Source organism: Dendropsophus ebraccatus, chromosome 3 (genome assembly GCF_027789765.1).
Source record: "Dendropsophus ebraccatus isolate aDenEbr1 chromosome 3, aDenEbr1.pat, whole genome shotgun sequence".
Classification (NCBI taxonomy): Eukaryota; Metazoa; Chordata; class Amphibia; order Anura; family Hylidae; genus Dendropsophus; species Dendropsophus ebraccatus.
Genome location: NC_091456.1, coordinates 183829537 through 183842429, shown reverse-complemented (window position 1 = coordinate 183842429; position 12893 = coordinate 183829537). Strand labels below are relative to the sequence as shown.

The following is a 12893-nucleotide window of genomic DNA, read 5'->3' as shown; positions in this document are numbered from 1 at the left end:
ATCTAAGCCAATCCTGTGTGATGTTGTCCGTTGAACAAATATATCTAAGCCAGTCCTTTGTGATGTTGTCTGTTGAATAAATGTATCTAAGCCAATCCTGTGTAATGTCCGTTAAACAAATGTATCTAAACTAATCCGGTGTTATGTCCTTTGAACAAATGTATCTAAGCCAATCCTGTGTCATGTTGTCATTGAAGAAATCTATCTAAGCCAATCCTGTGTGATCCTGTCCATTGAACAAATGTATCTAAGCCAATCCTGTGTCATGTTGTCTGTTGACCGAGTGTATCTAAGCCTGATTCGCCGTTGATCCACTATAAATAAGCCTATGGTGTTTACTGTCTGCCGAAGTACTGTATCTAAGCCTGATGTGAGGTTGATCCAGTGTATCTAATCTTATCCTGAGAGCTATGATCTGTTAATGCTGTGTATCTAAGCCTATCATTGAGCCTTGTGCTGCGCAGTCTAAGACAATCACACGGCACCACATCTCCCAATGTATCTAACCATCCGCCATACAGTCCTTATAGGTTCTGCTTAATAGTTTGAGGATTAAGGGCCCTATTACACTGGACGATTATCGTGCGAAAAATCGTTAAAACGTTTGAATTTAAACGGTAATTGTTCTGTGTAATTGCAGGCAACGATCGAAAAATCGTTCATATGTCGTTGATCGTTGATTTAGATCTGAACCTAAAATTATTGTTAATCGTTCGCTGTAATTCCACATTCGTTCGCTCAAGTTCCGCATTTGTTCACTGATCGGTCAGCGTAATTGCGCTTTGTCCATTGTTTTGCTGGGATCAGAAGGAATAAACGATCGTAGTAATGCTGCGTTTACACAAAACGATAATTGGCCCGATTGTACAATTAACGATGTCGGAGTAACGTTTTTTTTCATAACGATCAGCGTTTAGACAGTACGACATATCGTACGGAAAATTCGTTTTGCGATCCCTTAAGCCTATCTCACACATTGGTTAAATCGGCGATTGACTGTTCACACGGAACTATCTGCGAACGATCAACGACGATTTGAGAACATGTTCAAAGATCAAAATGAACGATTTCTCGCTCGTCGTTTGATCGTTCGCTGCCTTTACACGTACGATTATCGTTCGAATTCGATCGTTATCGCGCAAATTCGCACGATAATCGTTCCGTGTAAACGCAGCATAACGATCGCAATAACGATCGCATTAACAATCGTATCTAACGACCATTGTTCTGTGTACTATGGTGAACGATTTCAGGTTAACGATAAAAAATCTCGTTTGCGACCATTAGTCGTTAATCGTTAACGTGTAATAGAACCCTTAGAGTGTCAGCTCCTGGGGCCATGAATAATACGTGGAATGATCCCATATTACATAAGAGTAATGCCTGCCATCTCCCGTCATTGATCCTGTGTAGAGAGCTGTCACCTCCATGATGCACGCCGCCTGCTATCATACAGAACACAGTCTCCAGCATGAGATGGTCCTTATGCTAGAGTCAGTGTTGGGTGGATCTGACATCTGTCAGGGAAGGGGTTAACCCATCCTTCCCCACCCCCCCCCCCCCCCCCCCCTTCCTCCATCCTCCTCCTCTGCCTATCCTGTGCCTCTGCATCCTTGCTACCTTGCAGCTTCTCCCTCCTCTCCCCTGGACCTCCAGTGAGTGGCGCCTCTCTCTGGGCAGAGGCAGTGCTGACGTCAGCCCAGCTGCACTGGCAGGGCTGTGGATGGTGGGATGGTGCGAGCGCTGCCAGGAATGTGATGCACACATACGAGGAGCCATGTTAGGAAGAGCAGAGCTGTGTGCTGCTGGGTGAGTGTCGGTGGCGGAGCTGGAGGGATGGTGGTCGGGGAGCTGTCCCCCCTGTGTCCTTGTATCCAGGCAGCTGGCTATAGGGCTCAGCTGTCATCCCCATAATAGGCTCTTTCATGGCTGCGCTGGGTGTGTGTGTCTGTCTCCATTGTGTGTGCAATTATGTGCAACGCCGCTGCCTCTGTGTCACCTTGTGCGGCGGCGAAATGGATCTATGCCTGCAATGTGCATCTTATACTATGGGGTACCTAGGGGTATACGCCTGTGAATAGGCATTTTGTGTGGTGAATATATGTGGGGTATACGGCTGTATGTGTATGTGCATCCTTATATTTCACCCCACAGCTGCTGGGCTTGTGTTGTCATTGTCTATAGAGTGAGGATGCTGCCCTTGGCGCTGTACAGTACTCGCTATATTCTATGGACGCATAGGCCTCTATATGCTGCGTGGGGATTTTTTATGTTTACGTTGCTTGTGTATATACGGTGAACGTCCAACTGTATACACAAAGGCCGAGAGCCAGCAATCTATATAGCTATCCATTTCATGTTTACATCTACATATCTATCTGTCTGTATCTATTTATCTGTCTGTATTTATATGGCGCATATGTATCTATGATCGGTAAATATCCTTCCCTTATATACAGAGGCCGAGATCTATCTATGTCCTATCTATCTATCTATCTATCTATCTATCTATCTATCTATCTTCTATCTATCTATCTATCTATCTATCTATCTATCTATCTATCTATCTGTCTATCTATGTATCTAAGTATCTATCTATTATCTATCTATGTTCTATCTATCTATCTATCTATCTATCTATCTATCTATCTATCTATCATCTATCTATCTATCTATCTATCTTCTATCTATCTATTATCTATCTATCTCCTATCTATCTATCTATCTATCTATCTATCTATCTATCTATCTTTCTATCTTCTATCTATCTATATTCTATCTATCTATCTTCTATCTATCTATCTATCTATCTATCTATCTATCTATCTATCTATCTATCTTCTATCTATCTATCTTCTATCTATCTCCTATCTATCTATCTATCTATCTATCTATCTATCTATCTATCTATCTATCTGTCTGTCTGTCTATCTTCTATCTATCTATCTATCTATCTATCTATCTATCTGTCTATCTATGTATCTAAGTATCTATCTATTATCTATCTATGTCCTATCTATCTATCTATCTATCTATCTATCTATCTATCTATCTATCTCCTATCTATCTATCTATCTATCTATCTATCTATCTATCTATCTATCTCCTATCTATCTATCTATCTATCTATCTATCTATCTATCTATCTATCTATTATCTATCTATTCTGTACACAGGATCACTGTGTGATTCACTTTAAATTAACCCTATGTTTGCCCTCATTGCCTGTATTTATGAGGCAGCGTTAGGCCTGGTGTTATCGCGCAGCCGGGGTCACATGATCATCGGCGTCTCATGTATCTAATGAATATTTCATTCCTAGTGTATGGTAAGATGATTATGGCCGTACTCCACCCTGGATGACACAAGACAGGAGCAACTTATTCCAGGATCTCTAATGTGGCCCCAGGACATTGGGCTTTTGCTCTTGTTCGGTGGCAGAATACCAAGTGTGTGCGATATTGGGCCTAAGATTATTGGATTGTTTGGGGAAAATACATTGAGTAATGAAACTCACAAAATAAGCAAAGAAGACGATTTCCAATAATGAAGGTTGATTTCACCCACCCACATACAATACCAACTTGTAAGGAAGTCAGAACCATTATAGGGATTTCCTTACAACTTGTTCAGAGGAGCAACGGAGCAGTTGCCAATAGCAACCAATCAGAATCCAGCTTTCATTTTCAAAAAGGCCTCTGAAAAATGAATGCTGGAATCTGATTGGTTGCTATGGGCAACCGCTCCCCCATACAGGGTTTGATAACTCTCCCCTTTAACCTTTATAGTGGTATACAACTGTTAAAAGCCGAACATGGTGACCAGAAAGACACCGATATGTTACTGGACTCCCTTACAAGTACATTAAAGGGGTATTCCAATTTAAAACCAAGAGATTGTGGGGGGTCCAACCTCTGTACCCCATGGCAATCTCCATATCGGTCCCAGCTTCTTTGGTTTGAATAGAGCCATGGGTACAGCATGTGACCCACATAGAATACCCCTTAATACCCCTAAGTGAAGCTTCACTTTTATTAAAGGGGTTAGCCAGCGCTACATAAACATGGCTACTTTCTTCCGGAGACAGCCCCACTCTTGTCTCCAGCTTGGGCGGGGTTTTACTGCTCAGTTCCATTGAAGTGAATGGAGCTTAATTGCTTAAAGGGGTTATCCAGCGCTACAAAAACATGGCCACTTTCCCCCTACTCTTGTCTCCAGTTTGGGTGGGGTTTTGAAACTCAGTTCCATTGAAGTAAGTGGAGCTTAATTGCAAACCGCACCTGAACTGGAGACAACAGTAGGAGGAAAAGTGGCCATGTTTTTGTAGCGCTGGATAACCCCTTTAATTAAGTTTAACTATATTAGTAGAGGTGGAAGTATCCCTTTAAGGCTGCATTCTAAGGGTGGGTTCACACTACAGAATCCGCGCGGATAAGTTCCGTCGGATTCCGTTGCTCGTACCCGCTCGCGACGGTGCGCATCTCCACCTGTCCCATAGACACCATTCTATGGCCGGGCCGATTTCGCCGTCCACTGAAAGAATTGACATGCCAATTCTTTTGTCGGACAGCGGAATTTGCCCGCCAATAGAATGGTGTCTATGGAATGGGTGGAGATGGGTGCCGCCACGAGCGGGTACGAGCAACGGAATTGGACGGAACTTATCCGCATGGATTCCATAGTGTGAACCCACTCTTACATGAGGCCACTTGCGGCCAAAACCATGCTGCCATGAGGTCACCAGTAGGATCGCTTGCATTTCCCATGCACGTCATGGCTTTGTTCTGCATGCATTCCCAGGTACAGTATGTGGCAGCGTGGCCTAAGTATTGCATTTAGCACCTTCCTGACATGCAGAATTTAATACTGCAGCATGTCAATTCTTATTGAATATCTGCTATGGATTTACTGGGGATTTTCCCCATTGACCTTAACAGGGAAGGTAACGTGCAATAAATGCGCAGTGTTGCGGCTTTTTTAGCAGAAACACTGCAGATCTGCACCATAATCTGCAATTTCAGATATAAACTACACAGGGGGGAGGGGTTCAGTGCGTTCACCAGAAATGATACCGCATCTTTTCAAAAATAAGACAGGGTTTTATATTATTTTTGGAGTATTGCTCATAATTTTAAGCCTAATCCCTGCAAAGTCAGACTTATTTTTGGAGAAACAGGGTAGACATCAGAATCTGGAATTGGAATTGGAGTAAGACCTTCATCTGTTTACACAAAAGTCCCTTCATGGTAAATATAGCTCCTCGGCAGACATAACAGCGGAATATTCTAGACATACCATATTGTATATACTGGATTTTATTACGGACAGAGATGATGATATCATTTATGAGGAACTTGCAGAAGTCTCAGTATTTCCATCAGTGGATTCCTGTAATATACTTAAATAAATGTATAAATTACATAGAAATATATAAATAGATAATAATTATTATTTTTATTATGGTAGTTATATTCTTGTATATAGGAGCAGTATTATAGTAGTTATATTCTTGTATATAGGGAGCAGTATTATAGCAGTTATACTCTTGTATATAGGAGCAGTATTATAGTAGTTATATTCTTGTATATAGGAGCAGTATTATAGTAGTTATATTCTTGTATATAGGGGGGCAGTATTATAGTAGTTATATTCTTGTATATAGGAGCAGTATTATAGTAGTTATATTCTTGTATATAGGGAGCAGTATTATAGTAGTTATATTCTTGTATATAGGAGCAGTATTATAGTAGTTATATTCTTGTATATAGGAGCAGTATTATAGTAGTTATATTCCTGTATATAGGAGCAGTATTATAGTAGTTATATTCTTGTATATAGGAGCAGTATTATAGTAGTTATATTCCTGTATATAGGGGCAGTATTATAGTAGTTATGCGTAAACCAGAAGAAAAATAGGAGCGAGCACTAAAGCGCATATAAGGCTAAATAGACCCTCTGGATCAGGACTTTAGAGTAGAGGATGTATAGGCGTGTGGATAAACAGCTAGGTGGTGCATATAGCTATAGTGAGAGCCAATCCAATATAGTCCAATAAGAAAAAGAGCTAGCACTCACCATCTGCTGTGAAACGTATTCCAGTTTATTCGGGGTTCACTTCAGCATGAAACGGGGGAGGGAGGTAGAGGCAGGTGCGTCGGGCGACAGGCTGTTTCACGTGCGCGCAGGCACGTTTCGTCAGGCCCACAGACGTCACTGCCGGGGGAGGGTCATGTATAAATAGGTAACAACAATAAGTGCAAATGTTAAAAGACAATTAAAAACAGTTGTTACAAAAAAGATCCGAAGTCATTGCGTTCGTTTAAACCTAGGGGTCCTGTAGCGTGCAATCTACTTATCCAAATCGACTCCCTTTGGAGTAAACGCTGGTGGCGATCTCCGCCCTCTTTATTACAAAACACTCGTTCCAGACCTAGGAACTGTAGTACCTTGGCGTCACCGCCGTGCGCCTCCCTTACGTGGGAAATTAACCTGGGTACCCCCTTGCCCGTCTTGATGGAGTAACAATGCTCCTTATATCGGGTATTGAGGGCCCTCTTCGTTTTCCCAACGTAAAAACGTCCACACGGACAAAAAATAGAGTATACCACAAAGGTGCTTTTGCATGTAATAAATTCATTAACGAAGCACTCTTTGCCATTTAGGCGAACAACAGATGCGGGGTGCACTAAGGCCGACAAGGGGGGCGCCACGGTAGTTATGTCCACCGCTTATTACAGTGAAGAAGCCCACCGCCAGCTCGATGACAGACGAGTGTACTCCTTAGTCACCCAGGACCCGACTAAAAAAATTGTTGAAAAGCTAAGATCATTGTTGAACACACATGTACGGAAAGGGGCCATATCAGATAAAGTGGCTGAAAAATTGCTTATAGAGTCACCTAGAGTACCTAAATGGTACTGTCTTCCAAAGGTACATAAAAGTCTTGAGAGACCCCCCGGTCGCCCTATTGTATCCGCCATCGGATCGGCCACTGAGGGGGTCTCTCAATACCTGGATTGGTTGCTCAGACCCCTCCTAGATGGTTTCCCCTCCTATTTAAAAGATACCAATGATTTTTTGTTAGCTCTCAAAGATAGTTATTTTGGTCCTGGTTGTTTTTTGGCATCGGTGGACGTCGAGAGCCTCTACACCCGCATCCCTCATGATGCGGGTGTGGAGGCAATCGATCGTATCCTCGAGCGCACCAATCACCCACTACCTCTTAGAGATTTTGTTAAGGAAGCTCTTTTGTTTATTCTCAATAATAACTTTTTTACTTTTGAGGGTGCATGGTACGGGCAAAACACTGGTACCGCGATGGGTACGCCCGTATCATGCACCTATGCAAATCTTTTTCTTGCTTTCATGGAGATGAACATTGTTTTTCACAACAGTAACCCTTTTATCTCACACATTAAGAATTATTTTAGGTACGTCGATGACGTCTTTATCATCTGGGAGGGGTCTGAAGAACAATTTAATGGGTTCATTACCTACCTTAATGATACAAATAATGTGAATATGGTTTTCACTAGCAAGTTTGGAGGGAAGACTATTGAGTTCTTAGATGTGCTAGTCGATATATCAGGTGATGAACTGATCACCTCTGTCTTCAGAAAACCGCAGGCTACCAATTCTATTTTGCATTACCACAGTTCTCATCCACAACAGGTCAAAAATAGCATTCCATACAGCCAGTTCCTGAGACTCAAAAGAATTAATAATACAGAGCATCTTTTCACACAACAAGCCACTGAGTTAGCTGATAGATTCATTGAGAGACAATACCCTCAAGAGTTAGTCACCAGAGCTATAGAGAAAGTATCCTGCAAAGATCGTTTACAGTTACTAAAGAGTAAAAAGAACCCTCGCTCGAGACTAAAAAGATTTGCTTTCTCTTTCCAAAATACAAATATTAATAAACACATTAATGATAGCATCAGAAAACATTGGCATTACATTGAAGATGACCCCGATCTCAATGGAGTAGCATCCCTTAAACCCATCGTTACATACCGTAAAAATAACACTCTAGGAGATATATTAAAAAAGAAAGCTCCCTCTAGTGTTGGTACAGCCCCTCAAAAGAACTGGCTTAATAAAAACACTATTAAAGGTAACAGGAGATGCGGGCAGTGCGCGTACTGTTGTCGCATGCACCCCGCATCTGTTGTTCGCCTAAATGGCAAAGAGTGCTTCGTTAATGAATTTATTACATGCAAAAGCACCTTTGTGGTATACTCTATTTTTTGTCCGTGTGGACGTTTTTACGTTGGGAAAACGAAGAGGGCCCTCAATACCCGATATAAGGAGCATTGTTACTCCATCAAGACGGGCAAGGGGGTACCCAGGTTAATTTCCCACGTAAGGGAGGCGCACGGCGGTGACGCCAAGGTACTACAGTTCCTAGGTCTGGAACGAGTGTTTTGTAATAAAGAGGGCGGAGATCGCCACCAGCGTTTACTCCAAAGGGAGTCGATTTGGATAAGTAGATTGCACGCTACAGGACCCCTAGGTTTAAACGAACGCAATGACTTCGGATCTTTTTTGTAACAACTGTTTTTAATTGTCTTTTAACATTTGCACTTATTGTTGTTACCTATTTATACATGACCCTCCCCCGGCAGTGACGTCTGTGGGCCTGACGAAACGTGCCTGCGCGCACGTGAAACAGCCTGTCGCCCGACGCACCTGCCTCTACCTCCCTCCCCCGTTTCATGCTGAAGTGAACCCCGAATAAACTGGAATACGTTTCACAGCAGATGGTGAGTGCTAGCTCTTTTTCTTATTGGACTATTATAGTAGTTATATTCTTGTATATAGGAGCAGTATTATAGTAGTTATATTCTTGTATATAGGGGCAGTATTATAGTAGTTATATTCTTGTATATAGGAGCAGTATTATAGTAGATATATTCCTGTATATAGGAGCAGTATTATAGTAGTTATATTCTTGTATATAGGAGCAGTATTATAGTAGTTATATTCTTGTATATAGGGAGCAGTATTATAGTAGTTATATTCTTGTATATAGGAGGCAGTATTATAGTAGTTATACAGTATATTCTTGCATATAGGAGCAGTATTATAGTAGTTATATTCTTGTATATAGGGAGCAGTATTATAGTAGTTATAGTAGTAAAGAATAAAGTCCAAGCACTCACTTTGTGAGTGCTTGGACTTTATTCTTTACTACTGTACTGTACCCCCTTTGCTCTGTCAGAGCACCACTATTTTTGATCCGTGTGGTCAGGACACCTTATGTATAGCACCTGTGCGCGGCGTCAGTAGAGCCAGTGTTCAGACAGTGCCGGCATCTGCATCTCCAGTACTATATTATAGTAGTTATATTCCTGTATATAGGAGCAGTATTATAGTAGTTATATCCTTGTATATAGGAGCAGTATTATAGTAGTTATATCCTTGTATATAGGAGCAGTATTATAGTAGTTATATTCTTGTATATAGGAGCAGTATTATAGTAGTTATATTCTTGTATATAGGAGCAGTATTATAGTAGTTATATTCTTGTACATAGGAGGCAGTATTATAATATGTATATATTATACACAGAGGGCAGTATTATATTACAACTACTACAAAAATTGCATGGCAAGCATTTGTCACTTCCATTCCCCCATTCCCTTGGCTGCTCATGCACAGCACACAACTAGATAACTAGATAGGGGGTGACAGTGGACCCAGGAGAGTTTAAAGAGAATAAAAAATCAATGTAATTCTATATTGATGCTATTTGTTGCAGTTTTCTGCTGTACTGGGTCTTATCCAGCTCTAAGAACTAGTGAAAAGTTTATCCTTGACTGGATATGTGGCTATAGGAAATACTTTGTATGGGATATCTATCTGACAATCTATAGATACAGGGCTCTGGAGAGGGTTATTTATTGGAGGAGACACCAGACACAATAAATCTACAGTTCATTGAATGGAAAAATCAGTTGGACAATTATTTCCTTTAAATGAATAGAGATCTCAATTGTAGTCTCAATAAAAATAGAGATAAATGTGAGAGATTTGTCTGTAGTACGGTTATGCCAGAACTGAACAACATTTTGTGCCCTGCACCCAGATCCTGGCAGCAGGTAGTAAAATATTCTGGTCTGGTAGTAGCCCCCCCCCCCCCCCCCCCCCCTTCAGGTCATAGCGTTATATGGGGTAAAAAGTCACAACCAGGCTCTGGGTCCAAAATTGGGAGTAGATATGTCCAAGCACTCCCTGCTTGTTCAGATGCTGCACAGAACTTTCTTTGGATATTGGGATATTTAATTCATTTAACTTATTAAGTATTTTTGTTGCGCAATGAATTGCATAACCGTTGTCTTGTATTACATTACCTGACATAGCTGTACGGGTGATTAGACCGGCTGTAATGAGTCACATCATGGCTCATGTGTTTACCTGTATAATATAATAGCCAGGTGTCAGAGTGCTATCCCATTGCTTCACTAGCTTCCTACCATTCATCACGGCTCCTCTGTGCATGGAATAGACCTAGTCTTCTCATGGGGAGATGGCGCAGCCTTTGGCTCAGGTGGGTACATTTATTTGCCCTGCTCACCCAGCTTTATGGTTGTCACCCCATCTATGTGGGTTTGTTTATATCTATAGTACACAACAGGGTCTATTCTTTTCTCAGTCTGTAGTCTAGTAAAGAAGATAGTTAGCTGGTTCACGTATCTAGCAACTTTGGTCCAAGGCCTTAGAGATCGATGACCTAAGCCTTGTTAGGCTCAACTTCTTTGATACTGGGGGTTGAGAACATGTGTAGAACACAGAAGTGGCAGGAGTCACTCAATTCCAATCAAAAACTGGGCATTTTCTTGGTGTTCCTGGGTGTTTGGGGTAGTTCTTGGGTGCTCCAGGGGGCAGGTTTTAAATGCCCTGATTTAGAATTTTTAAAGAGAACTGTCTGGGCATAGCTAGGGATTTATCAGCCAAGGCCGATGGAGAGGGCCGAAGCCATTGAGGACTGCTCGAATGCATTGTGCTTTAGGCAGCATGAAAGTGATGACAGGTTCCCTGGGAAGTAAGATAATGACAGGACTTTATAGATCCTTTCTATGGGATCGCCCCTCTTGTATATATGCCTCTGCCTTAGGGTCTAGTTACTATGTGGCCCCATATAATAAATTCTGCAATGGGACCCTGAACCACTATAAGGGTACTGTTCACATTGAGAAATTCCAAGTAGAATATGGGCATAATTTTATGTGTATTCTGCTTGTAAAGTATGTAAAGAGCAATGTCCCATTGTGTTTAAAGGGATATCTGCTCTGTTGTTCACATGGCCGAATTTACAAGCAGAATGTTCCGTCGCGGATCCACTTTCTGCCCAAAGAATTAACATGTCAATTCTTTGGGCGGATTCTGCTAGAAAACTCCCATAGTAGCCTTTGGGGCTTTGAATTTCCACTTTCCGCTCGCATTTTGCTCAATTCTGCTTGAATTCCGCTGCTATTCCACCAGAGCTGAAGAAGAGGAAATTTCAAGCATAGAAACATAGAAGATTGTCCGCAGAAAAAGACCACTGGGTCCATCTAGTCTGCTCTTTTAGTATTTCCCTTCTTATTATCTTAGTATAGATACCAGGCAGGTTTACATTCTGCTATTGTGGATTTACCTACCACATCTGCTGAAAGTTTGTTCCAAGCATCAACTACTTCTACAGTAAGGGCCCTATTCCACCGGACGATTATCGTTAAATCGTTCAAATCTAAACGGTAATCGTTCGGTTGAATAGCAGTTAACGATTAACGACCGAATGAGAAATCGTTAATTGCTTGACCGTTAATCGCTTAAGACCTGGACCTATTTTTATATATTTCGCAAAACGTTCTCAAATCGTTCGCATTGAATAAGACGTCATTCAGTCGTTCGCAGTAGATACGAACGCAATAGCGAAGAAATAGCGAAGTAAAAACGATCGCTAATCGTTCCATGGAAATGAGTGATCGTTAATCGTTAATGATTATGCAAACGATAATCGTGCGGTGGAATAGGGCCCTTAAGTAATATTTTCTCACGTTGCTTCTGATCTTTCCTCCAATAACCTCTCACTTTCCTCTTTCCTCTTCAATTCCTCACCTATTCCTCAGTGTGAACATACCCTTAGTACATTTAGCAGCAAGTACATTCAGACTTTTTTTTTAAATTTTCCACATAATATCCTCTGGGGTCACCACGCTGTATATTGCTTCTATGTGCAGGAGGTCCCTAATGGCTACTAGGCCCAATAGCTGGGCAAGCTTCCCCCGTCAGTAAAACCATGTGTCCAGTTGTGTATATCTTCTCGTCTTGGTGAATGTGAGATCTTTTTCTGTCTTCTTCTAAGTTGACATGATGGATTGTCTCCTCCTTGTCTTATTTTGGCCAGTAGCCTAGCTGTGTACAACCATGTGGCTGATGGGTCTCCTCCCAGTTCTGTCTATACGTTAGCTGGTTGTATTTACTAGTCTCCAGTTGTGGGATCTCCCCCTATCCCCCCTCCTAGTCAGTCGTTGGGCCGGACAGAAGATTCCTGTTTGCTTTTGTCAGGATCTATTCTGAGCGTTTCAGTTTGTTTCCACTTGTCATGTGTGTCACACGAGCAGCCGGGCTCTCGCCCCAAGACGGGTGAGTTATGAAGCAAGCTGATGATATGTAGCAGTTGTGGATACAATGCATTGGTAAATACGGATTTCAGCTCTTTTATGATATGTTATTGTGCAATGAACTGGTGTACCCTCTAACATTTAGAGGATGACTGTGGATGGGAATTCTTGATAAGATGCAAGATGAGCCTTCTCAAGACGCGTAACAGTCTCCTATCAAACGTCAGTGATTAACCTATATAGAACACTGGTGGATTGTTTTTGTGCTTGGTCTGTCCCTTT

The 12893-nt window shown here is 41.7% G+C and overlaps 1 protein-coding gene across 4 annotated transcripts in view; it reads left to right on the top strand.

The window, feature by feature from the left end:
- Positions 1–1685: 1685 nt before the first annotated feature.
- The window catches only part of RUSC2 (RUN and SH3 domain containing 2), a 48685-nt gene continuing 37477 nt past the window's right edge, over positions 1686–12893 (top strand). The window contains exon 1 of one of the 4 annotated variants that reach the window (XM_069963300.1): positions 1686–1809. The gene's annotated coding sequence lies outside the window, so the exon portion shown is untranslated. Of the gene's footprint in view, positions 1810–10468; positions 10553–12608; positions 12687–12893 lie in introns of those variants that run through there. The other 3 variants (XM_069963304.1, XM_069963301.1, XM_069963302.1) reach the window with 3 other exon arrangements.